This window comes from Oryctolagus cuniculus, chromosome 5 (genome assembly GCF_051225735.1).
Source record: "Oryctolagus cuniculus isolate XC-2025 breed Fujian yellow rabbit chromosome 5, ASM5122573v1, whole genome shotgun sequence".
Lineage (NCBI taxonomy): Eukaryota > Metazoa > Chordata > Mammalia > Lagomorpha > Leporidae > Oryctolagus > Oryctolagus cuniculus.
In genome coordinates, this window is record NC_142871.1 from 126524561 (window position 1) to 126537743 (window position 13183).

At 49.5% G+C, this 13183-nt stretch overlaps 1 pseudogene; it reads left to right on the top strand.

Annotated features, from left to right (window-relative positions):
• The first annotated feature begins 1588 nt into the window (after window positions 1–1588).
• On the top strand, window positions 1589–2253 carry LOC100355704 (ras-related protein Rab-22A pseudogene; annotated as a pseudogene).
• Window positions 2254–13183: the final 10930 nt, after the last annotated feature.

Consider the following 13183-nt stretch of genomic DNA (forward strand, 5'->3'; position numbering starts at 1 on the left):
CGTGTAGGCTGGTGTCTGTACGCAGGCGCGCCCGCAGGCAGACGTGTGTGTTTCGGAACGCTGCTGTCACCTGCGAGAATCCCGGGATCCTCCTTTCTTGCTATAGTGCAACGTCATTCATACCCTCTCACTGGCTCCCGTCTAGCTAGCTGTTTACCGACTGGCATATGCATCGCACTCTCGTAAAACTTAGAGGGCTGGGAAGCCAAACCTGCCTGCTACACGGACACTTCGAACCATTTCCTTCCTTCTTGTAAGGCTAAACCCCAGTTGCTGTGTCAGTACGACGGGAGCAGTAATGCCAATACTGAGTACTGTTGAGAGAGTTGAACAACTAAGTGTGACCAGGACAAGGGCCGTACTTACAGTACTCTTCCAAAATACTAATCTTTCGGAGAACTAGTGCAAAGAACAGAAGCTTGATAGATGGACCGGGTTCGAACCCCGATACCATCAACCCTTCGCGGGATGTCGGGTGGGTTACACCTGCACCCGAGTTTTATTATCTATGTGCAGGCATGCTGTAGGTATCTACTTCATGCGAGTGCGTCAGCACCAAGGTAGCTGAATGACTACGGTTATTCCATTTAATCACAATAAGAAGCTTGGTATCTCTCAGTGTCAGAATTTAACTTTCCGGCCGGCGCCGCGGCTCACTAGGCTAATCCTCCGCCTAGCGGCGCCGGCACACCGGGTTCTAGTCCCAATCCGGGCGCCGGATTCTGTCCCGGTTGCCCCTCTTCCAGGCCAGCTCTCTGCTGTGGCCAGGGAGTGCAGTGGAGGATGGCCCAAGTGCTTGGGCCCTGCACCCCATGGGAGACCAGGAAAAGCACCTGGCTCCTGGCTCCTGCCATCGGATCAGCGCGGTGCGCCAGCCGCGGCGGCCATTGGAGGGTGAACCAACGGCAAAAGGAAGACCTTTCTCTCTGTCTCTCTCTCTCACTGTCCACTCTGCCTGTCAAAAAAAAAAAAAAGAATTTAACTCTCCTATCTTTTTAAACAAACTTTTTGTTTTTAAAGATTTATGTATTTACTTGAAAGGCAGAGAGTTAAAGAGAGAGAGAGAGAGAGAGAGAGAGAGAGAGAGAAGTTGGTCTTCCATCTGCTGGTTCACTCCCCAAATGGCCTCCATGGCCGGAGCTGCACCATTCCGAAGCCAGGAGCCAGGAGCTTCTTCTGGGTCTCCCACCCGGGTGCAGACTTGGGCCATCTTCCACTGCTTTCCCAGGCCATAGCAGAGAGCTGGATCGGAAGTGGATGCTGACACCGCAGGTGGCAGCTTTGCTTGCTACACCACAGTGCCAGCACCTAATTGTCCTATTTTTGAAAATCAAGAGGCATAGGGAACCTTTCATAATTTTTAATAATTCATGGGTCATGTAGGCAGTGATCATGAATGGCTGCTAACAAAAAGAGCCCCTACCAGACACTGTGCCCAAAAAATCCAACCTGAATCTGATCAAGCCACCAGATGTAATTATTTAATTACAAGAAATATTGGGCTGTGTGGGGACGGTGCTGGGGATGCTCTCGCTGGGTCCCACCTCTCCTTCCCCAACTTAGGGTGGTGGCCCGTGGGTCCCGGGCCATGGCGCTGCAGGAGCTCAAAGTGGGTGTGCTAGGGGATCTGGGTGTAGGTGAAACAAGTGGCCTATGGCGGTTTGTGGAATACAGTTCTGATCCTAATGTTAACCCAGCAGTAGGGCATCTTTTATGAGCTACACAGTCCAAAATGAGCTCCATAAATTCTCATAGCACGAAAAGAAGGATTCAGTGCCTTAGCCCCAACATACTGTCACAGGTTGGCCGATGACATCACGAAGAAGAAACATTTTCTACATGAAAGAAGTGGGGAGTTAGAGAGCTTTGACAGCTTGGGCCACCTGCTAGCCTAATTGCCATTGCAGGAATAAGTGTGATCTTATCAATGTGAGAGAAGCCACGGGGAGAGATGCTAAGGACTATACTGGCTCCATTCATGCGATTTTTGTAGAGACCAGTGCAGAAAACACAATAAACATACATGAACTGTTTATAGAAATTAGCGGAAGACTTCCCTCCCACGTCGCCAAACTGCCGTCTGATGGTGATAGCTTCAGACTCCTAAGGCAGCCTTCAGAGCCGAGGCAAAACTGCTGCTGGCCAGGCCTCCGCCGAGTTAGGTGGTCCTGGAAGTTAGCGGGAGGGCTGGGGTTCCCGCCACCCGTTTTCCCCTGGCTGCTCTTGATTTCGTGTAAAAAGTATTCTCCTTGAGGACTACAGCAATGGTATTTCCGTCTGTGCACTTCGGTTCTGTAAAGGATCTCTGGTGTGCGAAGGGAATACGGCGTTGGCTTTTGACTTTGCTGAAAAGGAACGTGTGATTATATGGGTGTAGGATTATGTTGTCGAGTAGTTTTGTAATCAAGATTTTATGTAACACTTATAAAGGGAAAATTAGCGCTTTCATGATTCTTGAGGGAAAAATAAATGTGGTGAAGAATGTAATTGCTTTGGGTTTCCCACTACCACTGTTAGAAGGTGTTCTATTTTTTGAAATGTGGTAGGATATGGTAAGTGGAGGGATGGTGATTATTATTTGAAACTAAATTCGGTTACATATAAAACTGATGGAAAATTTCATCTGTGCCATCTTGGAAGTACTTGTCATTGACTATGTGAGCCTTGGATTCCCAAAGTAAATTAACAGGGAGAGCAGCAGGTGCCTTGCTCAGCCTGGGTTTGTATCTGATCCCATCATGAATGGGTCACCAAACACATTATCAGCACCTTTTAAAATAAACTCCCATGATCTAGGTAGTGGTGATTAAGAAGCTCCCAGGAGGCTGGCGCCACGGCTCACTAGGCTAATCCTCCGCCTGTGGCGCCAGTACCCCGGGACCTAGTCCAGGTTGGGGCACTGGATTCTGTCCCAGTTGCTCCTCTTCCAGTCCAGCTCTCTGCTGTGGCCAGGAAGGCAGTGGAGGATGGCCCAAGTGCTTGGGCCCTACACCCGCATGGGAGACCAGGAGGAAGCACCTGGCTCCTGGCTTCAATCGGCACAGTGCATTGGCCATAGTGGCCATTTGAGGGGTGAACCAACGGAAGGAAGACCTTTCTCTGTCTCTCTCTCACACTAACTCTGCCTGTCAAAAAAAAAAAAAAAAAAAAAGCTTCCTGGAATAAATTAAGTGACACATGCTCTAAGCTGCCTAGCAGTGGTTTAAAAACAGGAATAAAAGAGAAAGATAAAGAAAATTATGTAAATGCTGTCGATTTTTTATTTAACTCAAGTATTTTGGTGAGGAAAAATAAATATCTCTTGCATAGCATAAGGAAAGTGGTAGTCTATATTTATGAGACAGTTGCTTAAAGATTATAAATTATGTAAATACATTAATAGATTCTGAATTTCATCCAGCACTTCAAAAACAAAAAAAAAAAAAAAAAAAAAGGACAGTTAACAAGGCTGCAGCTACCAATATTCAGATTATGGAAAGTTATGTAGGGTCCTGCATTGTGGCACAGCTGGTTAAATCCCCTACCTGTGATGTCGGGGATGCTGGTTGGCTGGATGGAGTCCCTGCTGCTCCATTTCCAACCCAGATCCCTGCTGATGTGCCTGGAAAGGCAGCAGAAGGTGGCTCACATGCTTGGGCCCTGCCACCCTTGTGGGAGACCCCGATAGAGTTCTGACTCTGGTCTTCCACATGTGCCATTTCGACTGTTTGGGGAATGAAGCAGGAAGAGCTGTCTCTCTGTTTCTCCCTTTCTCCCTCTCTGTCTCTTTAATGCTGCCTTTCAAATAAATAAGTCTAAGAAAAGAAAAGAAGAGGAAAGCTTTGTGGAACAAATAAACCAGCAAAAGAATCGCAAAAGAAAGGAATGGAAAAGAGAATGTATAAATTAGAAAATACTCAAAAGACACACCAATCAATTGTAATTAAAATTTTTGTTCAGGTCTTGATTTGGACAAATTATTATTTTTAAAGATTTATTTATTCATTTATTTAAGAGGCAGAGTTCAAGAGAGATGGAGAGACAGAGAAAAGGGTCTTCCCTCTGCTGATTCACTTCCCAAATGACCACAATAGCCAGAAATGGACTGATTCAAAGCCAGGAGCCAGAAGCTTCTTCTGGGTCTCCCACGTGGGTGCAGAGGCCCAAGGACTTGGGTCGTCTTCCACTGCTTTCCCAGGCCATAGCAGAGAGCTGGATCAGAAGTGGAGCAGCCAGGACACAATCCGGTGCCCATATGGGATGCTGGAGCCATAGGTCGAAGCTGTACCTGTTGCCACAGCACTGGCCCCCAATTATTTTTTAAAATAATAAGATGAGACTAGCATTGCAGTGTAGTGGGTAAAGACACTGCCTACAATGCTGGCATCCCATACAGGAGTCAGTTTGTGTCCCAGCTGCTCCACTTCTGATCCAACTCCCTGCTAATTCTCCTGGGAAAAGCAGCAGAAGATGGCCCAAATATTTGGAGCCTGCCACCCACATGGGAGACTCAGAAGACGCTCCTGGCCCCTGGCTTCAACCTGGCCCAGCACTGGCCTGCTGCAGCCATCTGGGGAGTGAACCAGCAGATGGAAGTTTCTCTCTCTCTCTCTCTGTCTCTCTGACTCCCTCTTTTTCTGACTTTCTAAATAAATAAATAAATTTTTAAAAAAAGAGACAGAGATGTTTTAGCATTCTTTGGATATCGCTTGGTTTTTAAAAATCAGCGTTAAAAATTTAAAATGTGTTAATAGTATTTTAATAGTATTGCGATTGTTTCTTTTTGAAGTCCTTTTCCTGTTAGAGATATTTATGGGAATGTTTATGAATAAAATTATATGATGTCAAGGATTTGCTTTAAAATAATGCTGGGATTGGGGCCAGCACTGTGGTACAGCAGGTTAAAGCCTCGGCCTGCAGCACCGGCAGCAGCCGGTTCAAGTCCCAGCTATTCCACTTCCAATCCAGCTCTCTGCTATGACCTGGGAAAACAGTAGAAGATGACCCAACTCCTTGGGCCCCTGCCCCCATGTGGGAGACCCAGAAGAAGCTCCTGGCTCCTGGCTTCCAATCAGTTCAGCTCAGGCTGTTGTGGTCATTTGGAGAGTGAACCAGCGGATGGAAGACCTCTCTCTCTGCCTCTCTCTGTAACTCTATCTTTCAAATAAATAAAATAAATCTTAAAAAAAAATGATACTTGGGGGCTGGCATTATGGCATATAGTAAGGTCGCCACCATATGGGTCCGAGTTCATGTCCTGGCTGCTCTGCTTCTAATCTAGTTCCCTGCTAATGGCCTAGGAAAAGCAATGGAAAATGACTCAAGTGTTTCGGCCCCTGTCACCCACATGGGAGATCTGGAGGAAACTCTTGGCTTTGGTCTGGCCCCGCCCTGGACGTTGGAACCTTCTGGGGAGTAATCAATGGATGTAAGATCTCTCTCCCTATCTCTCTAACTCTGACTTTCAAATAAATAAATCTTTAAAAAAAAATACTGGGGGCTGGGGAAATGAGTGTGAACATAGTTGAGTAGCATTGGTCTCAGTCAGTGATTGTTGGAAGTGGTGATGGGTACATGGGTAGGATTTATATTAACCTCATTTTCATTACATATGTTTGAGTTTTTTTCACAATTAAGTTTTTATATTTTAAATTTATTTTACTTATTTGAGAAAGGTCTTTCCTCCGTTGGTTCACTCCCCAAATGGCTGCTACGGCTGGTGCTGCGCTGACCTGAAGCCAGGAGCCAGGTGCTTCTTCCTGGTCTCCCATGTGGGTGCAGGGCCCAAACACTTGGGCCAACCTCTACTGCCCTCCTGGGCCACAGCAGAGAGCTGGACTGGAAGAGGAGCAACCGGGACTAGAACCCGGCTCCCACATGGGATGCCAGTGCCGCAGGCAGAGGATTAACCAAGTGAGTCACGGCGCCGGCCCCTATTTTATTTATTTGAAAGGCACAATTATGGGAGGGAGGGAGGAAGGGAGAAGTAGAGAGGCAAAGAGAGAGAGATCTTCCATCCACTGGTTCATTCCCCAAATGGCAACAATGGCCAGGGCTGGACAAGACCAAAGCCAGGAGCCAGGAGATTCTTCCAGGTATCCTATGTGGGTTCAGGGGCCCAAGCACTTAGGCCATCTTCCACTGCCTTCCCAGGCACATTAGCAGGGAGCTGGATGAGAAGTGGAACAGCCAGCACTTGAACCAGTGCCCATATGTGCGGTTCCCTTGCCCGCAAAGGAACGACACTGCTCCCAGCTGATCGGTCTTCAGTAGACTTTTATTTAAACAGGATAGAAAAAGAAACCCTTGAGCAAGGGGAGCTCCGAAAGAAAGGGGAAGCTCCCGTACCATATCACAAACAGCTTATCTAGTATAACACTGCAGAAGCACGTAAGCAAGCTTAGTCCATGCTACAGTCCATGCGGCGATGCTCCAATCGGGTGCCTGATCACGCACAGTCCATGCGCTCCTTGTCCAACCATAAAGGTGATCACCCGCCTTCATCCAATCAAGCTCCTGGTCACGTAGCAGGTGACTCGGGTGCTAACAACAAGCTTCCACCTGGTGTTTTCTCAGCCTTGGTCAGTGGGAAAAGAAGTACGGGAAGCCCCAAGACCATAGCTGTTTTGACTCTAGCCTGGGGTTATGAAACGGTCCCGATATCACAGCTCCACAGAAACCATAAACATCCACACAGCAGTAACTAATGCAAACGGTCAGCAAGCTAAGCCTTAGCATGTGGGCCCATGGCCGGCTCATGGGTCCCCACACATATGGGATGGTGATGTCCTAGACGGGAGCTTTACCCTCTATGCCAAAACACTGGCCCTAACAATTGAATTTGTAATTGTGGGTTGCTTTGTTGTTGTTTGTTCGTCTCCCTGAGAGACAGAGATGTCAACAGGGAAAGAGAAACAGACAGTTCCATTTGTTGGTTAACTCCCCAAATGCCCATAGAAGCTGACACAGAGCCAGGCTGAATCAAGAGCCTGGAACTCAATCCAAGCCTCCTACATTGGTGGCAAGTATTCAACCACTTGAGTTGTGATCACCTTCTGCCTCCTATGGTTTGCATTAGCAGGAAGTTGGAATCAAGAGTGGAACTGGGGGCGGCACTGTGGCATAGTAGGCTAAGCCTTTGCCTGCAGTGCTGGCATCCCATATAGGTGCCAGTTCATGTTCTGGCTGCTCCTCTTCTGATCCAGCCCGGGAAAGCAGTAGAAGATGGCGCAAGTGCTTAGGCTCCTACTCCCCTGTGGGAGACTCAGAAGAAGCTCCTGATTCCTGGCTTCAGATCAGATCAACTCTGGCCATGTCTCTCCCTCTCTCTGTTACTCTGCCTCTCAAATAAATAAATAGGCCGGCGCCGCGGCTCACTAGGCTAATCCTCCGCCTAGCGGCGCCGGCACACCGGGTTCTAGTCCCGGTCGGGGCGCCGGATTCTGTCCCGGTTGCCCCTCTTCCAGGCCAGCCCTCTGCTGTGGCCAGGGAGTGCAGTGGAGGATGGCCCAGGTGCTTGGGCCCTGCACCCCATGGGAGACCAGGAAAAGCACCTGGCTCCTGGCTCCTGCCATCGGATCAGCGCGGTGCGCCGGCCGCAGCGCGCCAGCCGCGGCGGCCATTGGAGGGTGAACCAACGGCAAAAGGAAGACCTTTCTCTCTGTCTCTCTCTCTCACTGTCCACTCTGCCTGTCAAAAAATAAAAAAAAAAAATAAATAAAATAAATAAATAAATAAACCTTAAAAAAAAAAAAGAGTGGCACTCTGAATTACTCGAATTCAGGCATTCCAATATGGAATGCAGGTGTCACAAAAAAAATGGCTGATTTCTATGTTATATTTTTATGGCTAAATTTATTTGAAGCACAGAGAGACAGAAATCTCCAATTAGCAGGAAGGTAGAATTAGAAGCAGAGCCAAGACTTAAACCTGTTGTGGGGATCGGGACCCTTGGCTAGGCTCAGGGAGATCCACAGCTAAACTTAGTCCAGATTCTTGTCTTCCCACCTGTAGAAATAAAACCAGGAGATGGGGCTGGCGCCGTGGCTCACTAGGCTAATCCTCCACCTAGCGGCGCCGGCACACCGGGTTCTAGTCCCGGTCGGGGCGCCGGATTCTGTCCCGGTTGCCCCTCTTCCAGGCCAGCTCTTTGCTGTGGCCAGGAGTGCAGTGGAGGATGGCCCAGGTGCTTGGGCCCTGGACCCACATGGGAGACCAGGAAAAGCACCTGGCTCCTGGCTCCTACCATCGGATAGGCATGGTGCGCCGGCCGCAGCGCACTGGCCGCGGCGGCCATTGGAGGGTGAACCAACAGCAAAGGAAGACCTTTCTCTCTGTCTCTCTCTCTCTCACTGTCCACTCTGCCTGTCAAAAAAAAAAAAAAAAAAAAACACCAGGAGATGTACATGGAGGTAGGCAGGATTTACTGAAAGGCAGAGAGAAGTACATACTCAGATGTGAGTGTAGACAACTCCATGAGGGAGAATTGCCTCCACCCAGGCTGGCGTCATCCTTTTTTAAAAGATTTATATATTTATTTGAAAGGCAGAATCACACAGAGATAGAGAGGGAGAGAGAGAGATCCAGATCCTCCATCTGCTGGGTCACTTCCCAAATGGCTGTGATAGACAGGCCTGGGCAAGGCTGCCAGGAGCCAGGAGCATCGTCCAGGTCTCCCATGTGGGTGCAGGGCCCAAGCACTTAGGCCATACTGTGCTGCTTTTCCCAGGCACATTAGCAGGGAGCTGGATCAGAAGTGGAGCACCCAGGACTCAAACTGCACTAGAGGTGCTGCAGCTTGAACAGCAGGGCCACTGAGACAGCCCTGGGGTCATCCTTTTATAGGATAAGGGGTGGTGTTCAGGGCAAGGCTGCACTGAATATTCAAAGAAGGCAGGGTTTGGGGTGGGGCTGCAGCACCTGTGGTGGTCTTCAAGAAGATGCATGATGGAAAGTGAGGCTTAGCGGTGTGATGGGGGTGGGCATGCCAAACCTTCAGCCATGTCGAACAGGCAGAGAAGGTGATGGGATGTGGGTGGTGCAGGTGACTTGGGTATTGGCAGTCCTTAGCTCCTCATTGCTCACATTAAACCCGGGAACTTCCAAATGGGTTGTGGGTGTCCCAAAGGCTGCCTAACTGCTAGGCCAAACGCCAGTCCTAACACAACAAAGCTTTTTTTTTTTTTTTTTTTTTTTTTTTTTTGACAGGCAGAGTGGACAGTGAGAGAGAGAGAGAGAGAGAGAAAGGTCTTCCTTTTGCCGTTGGTTTACCCTCCAATGGCCGGCGCGGCCGGCGCGCTGCGGCCGGCGCACCGTGCTGATCCGATGGCAGGAGCCAGGAGCCAGGTACTTCTCCTGGTCTCCCATGGGGTGCAGGGCCCAAGCACCTGGGCCATCCTCCACTGCACTCCCTGGCCACAGCAGAGAGCTGGCCTGGAAGAGGGGCAACCAGGACAGAATCCGGCGCCCGGATTGGGACTAGAACCCGGTGTGCCGGCGCCGCTAGGTGGAGGATTAGCCTAGTGAGCCGCGGCGCCGACCCACAACAAAGCTTTTAAACTGCAGATTAATGAGGTGGCTGATTAGCCTACAAGTTTATTTTATTTTTTTTTTATTTTTTGACAGGCAGAGTGGACAGTGAGAGAGAGAGAGACAGAGAGAAAGGTCTTCCTTTGCCGTTGGTTCACCCTCCAATGGCTGCCGCAGCCAGCGCACCGCACTGATCCAATGGCAGGAGCCAGGTACTTATCCTGGTCTCCTATGGGGTGCAGGGCCCAAGCACTTGGGCCATCCTCCACTGCACTCCCTGGCCACAGCAGAGAGCTGGCCTGGAACAGGGGCAACCGGGACAGAATCCGGTGCCCCGACCGGGACTAGAACCTGGTGTGCCAGCGCCGCAAGGCGGAGGATTAGCCTAGTGAGCTGTGGCGCCGGCCTAGCCTACAAGTTACGTCTCTGGTTAAGATGTTCATGCTGTGGCCAGCACTGTGGGTTAAGCCACTGGCTGCAGTGCCAGCATCCCATTTTGGGTACCTGTTCAAGTTCTGGCTAATCCACTTCCAATCCAGCTCCCTACGAATGTGCCTGGGAAAGCAGAGGGAGATGGCCCAAGTGCTTGGGACCCTGCACTCACATGGGAGACCTGGATGAAATTCCAGGATTCTGGCTTTGGCCTGGCCCAGCCCTGGCTGCTGCAGCCTTTTGGACAGTGAACCAGCAGATGGAAGATCTTTCTATATATATAATTCTGACTTTCAAATGAATAAATAAATCTAAAAAAAAAAAAATACCCATGTCCCACACTGGGATACCTGAGCTTGATTCCAGGCTCCTGGCTCCAGCTTCCTGCTAAAACACACCCTAGGAGGCAGCACAGATGGCTAAAATCCCAGGGTTCCTGCCACCCACTTGGAAAACCTGCATTGCTTTGGCCCATTCCCAACTCTGGCCATTGTAGATATCTGGGAAGTGAACCAGTAGATGGGAGTGCTCTCTTTCTCTCTTTCTGCATCTCAAACAAACAAAACTGAAAATGGAGATGTGGGGAGTCTGGAAAGTGTTTCTCCAAGAGTGGTCTGTGGACCACTTGTGTTACAGTCAGCAGGACTGCTTATTCAAGTGCAAGTTCCAGGTCCACTTCAGACCTGCTGAGTGAGACTCTTCAGGAGAGATGATTCTTTTTTTTTTTTAAGATTTATTTATTTATTTGAAAGTCAGAGTTACACAGAGAGAGGAGAGGCAGAGAAAGAGAGAGAGAGAGAGAAAGAGAGAGATCTTCCATCTGCTGATTCACTCCCCAGATGGCCACAACAGCCGGAGCTGCACCAATCTGAAGCCAGGAGCCAGGAGCTTCCTCCAGGTCTCCCACATGGGTGCAGGGGCCCAAGGACTTGGGCCATCTTCTACCGCTTTTCCAGGCCATAGCAGAGAGCTGGGTTGGAAGTGGAGCAGCTGGGATTTGAACTGGTGCCCATATGGGATGCCGGCACTTCAGGCCAGGGTGTTAACCCACTGCACCTCAGTGCTGGCCCCAGGAGATGATTCTTAAACTTAGTATTAAACCCCATAAATGGGGGCCGGCATTGTAGCAGGTAAAGCCGCCTCCTACAGTGCCAACACCCCTTATGAGCACCAGTTCGAGTCCCGGCTGCTCCACTGCTGATCCAGCTCTCTGCTATGGCCTGGGAAAGCAGTGGAATATGGCCCAAGTCCTTGGGCCCCTGCACCTGTGTGTGAGACGTGGGAGAAGCTCCTGGCTTCAGGCTTCGGATTACTGCAGCTCCGGCCGTTGCAGCCGTCTGGGGGTGAACCAGCGGATGGAAGATCTCTCTCTCTCTCTCTCTGCCTCTGTGTAACTCTGCCTTTCAAATAAATAAATACATCTTTAAAAAATAAATAAATAAACTTCACAGACTTTGGTGTGAGGGTCAGATGGGTTAACAGTTAGGTTGGTCCCAGTAAAAAATGAGGAAAGGGTACAAAATGCTTGCTTTCCCCAAATGTTGTCTTTAACAAGGTCAAATTGCCTCTCCCACTCCTTGGGAGCTTCCAGTCTTATGAAAATAGCAAGGGAGTGGTGATTCCACCCTTCTGGGTTTTTTTGTCTTATCATGAGCAAGCTAGACAGGACAGACAAGATTTCAAAACCCAGATTCTCTCTCTCTGTCTCTCTCTCTCTCTTTTAAAAAAGATTTATTTATTTATTTATTTATTTGAGAGGTAGAGTTATATAGAGAGGGAGAGACAGAGAGGTCGTCCATCCACTGGTTCATTCCCCAAATGACTGCAATGGCTGGAGCTGGGCCTATCTGAAGCTGGGAGCCAGGAGCTACTTCTGGGTCTCCCACGCCAATGCAGGGGCTGTCATCTGCTGCTTTCCCAGGCCATAGCAGAGAGCTGGATTGGAAGAGGAGCAGGCCGGCACCACAGCTCAATAGGTTAATCCTCCGCCTGTGGCGCCGGCACACTGGGTTCTAGTCCTGGTCAGGGTGCCAGATTCTGTCCCCGTTGCCCCTCTTCCAGTCCAGCTCTATTCTGGCCTGGGAGTGCAGTGGAGGATGGCCCAAGTGCTTGGGCCCTGCACCTGCATGGGAGACCAGGAGAAGCACCTGGCTCCTGGCTTCGGATCAGCGCGGTGCGTCAGCCTCAGAGTGCCGGCTGCATCGGCCATTGGAGGGTGAACCACCGGCAAAGGAAGACCTTTCTCTCTGTCTCTCTCTCTCTCACTGTCCACTCTGCCTGTCAAAAAAAAAAAAAAAAAAAAAAAAAGGAAGAGGAGCAGCCAGGACATGAGTCGGTGCCCATATGGGAAGCCGGCACCACAGGCGGGGGCTCAGCCTAATAAGCCACAGCGCTGGCCCCAAACCCGGACTCTTGATGGATTTTTGTCCCTCTCAAACTGATTCTTAGCTGCTGCTCTGGATTTTTGTTTGTTTGCTTCCCCCAAAAAAGTGTTTAAAAGACACAGACCCTCACAGTTCAGCACATTTTGCCTCTCTTGGAGCCCCTTGCTGGCCGCTGTGGCAAGAGGTTTCTGAATTAAATCAATCTTGCTTTTCCCTCTGCCTGTCTGCGAGGAAATTAGTCTTTCACGTGACAAAAGAATCAAGGTCATCTTCCTCTGCCACCATTTCACCTGTAACATCGAGAGCCTTGTCCAAGCTTGTAGAACCAATGTCCACCACAGCGCACGCTCTCCCCATACCCTTTAATGTGAGGCGTTATGGTTCGATTTCTGCATAAGAAACTTTCCTCAAGACGTTACATGTGAACTATTGTCAAATACTAAAACATACTGTTTTAATTTAATAATCCTTGGTAAATCTGTTAAGGTAGCTAGATAGATAGACAGGAGCCATGGTGTGTGCAAGGGGTGGAAGAATACTGGGCATTTCTGTGTGATGCAACAAAGATGCAAGCCTTGGCAGCAAACCAGCATTTACATATCAAAGTCTCCCCATTGTTCAATAACCTGGCCAGGTGGCACCCAACCCTCTCCCTGGGGGAAGTTTGAGAGCATTTCCTCTACTCTTCACCAAGGGAACCTTTGTGACATTCTGGGAGGGATTCCACACCCAGAAAGCCCTCCACCTAGCAATGTTTCAGAAAGGTTGTGGTGGGAGGAGAAAGAGGGCCCACGCCCAACATCCACAGAAACTCCAGTCGGAAGGCACACTGGGCTCCCGGTTCTTGCCTGGCCTGTCAC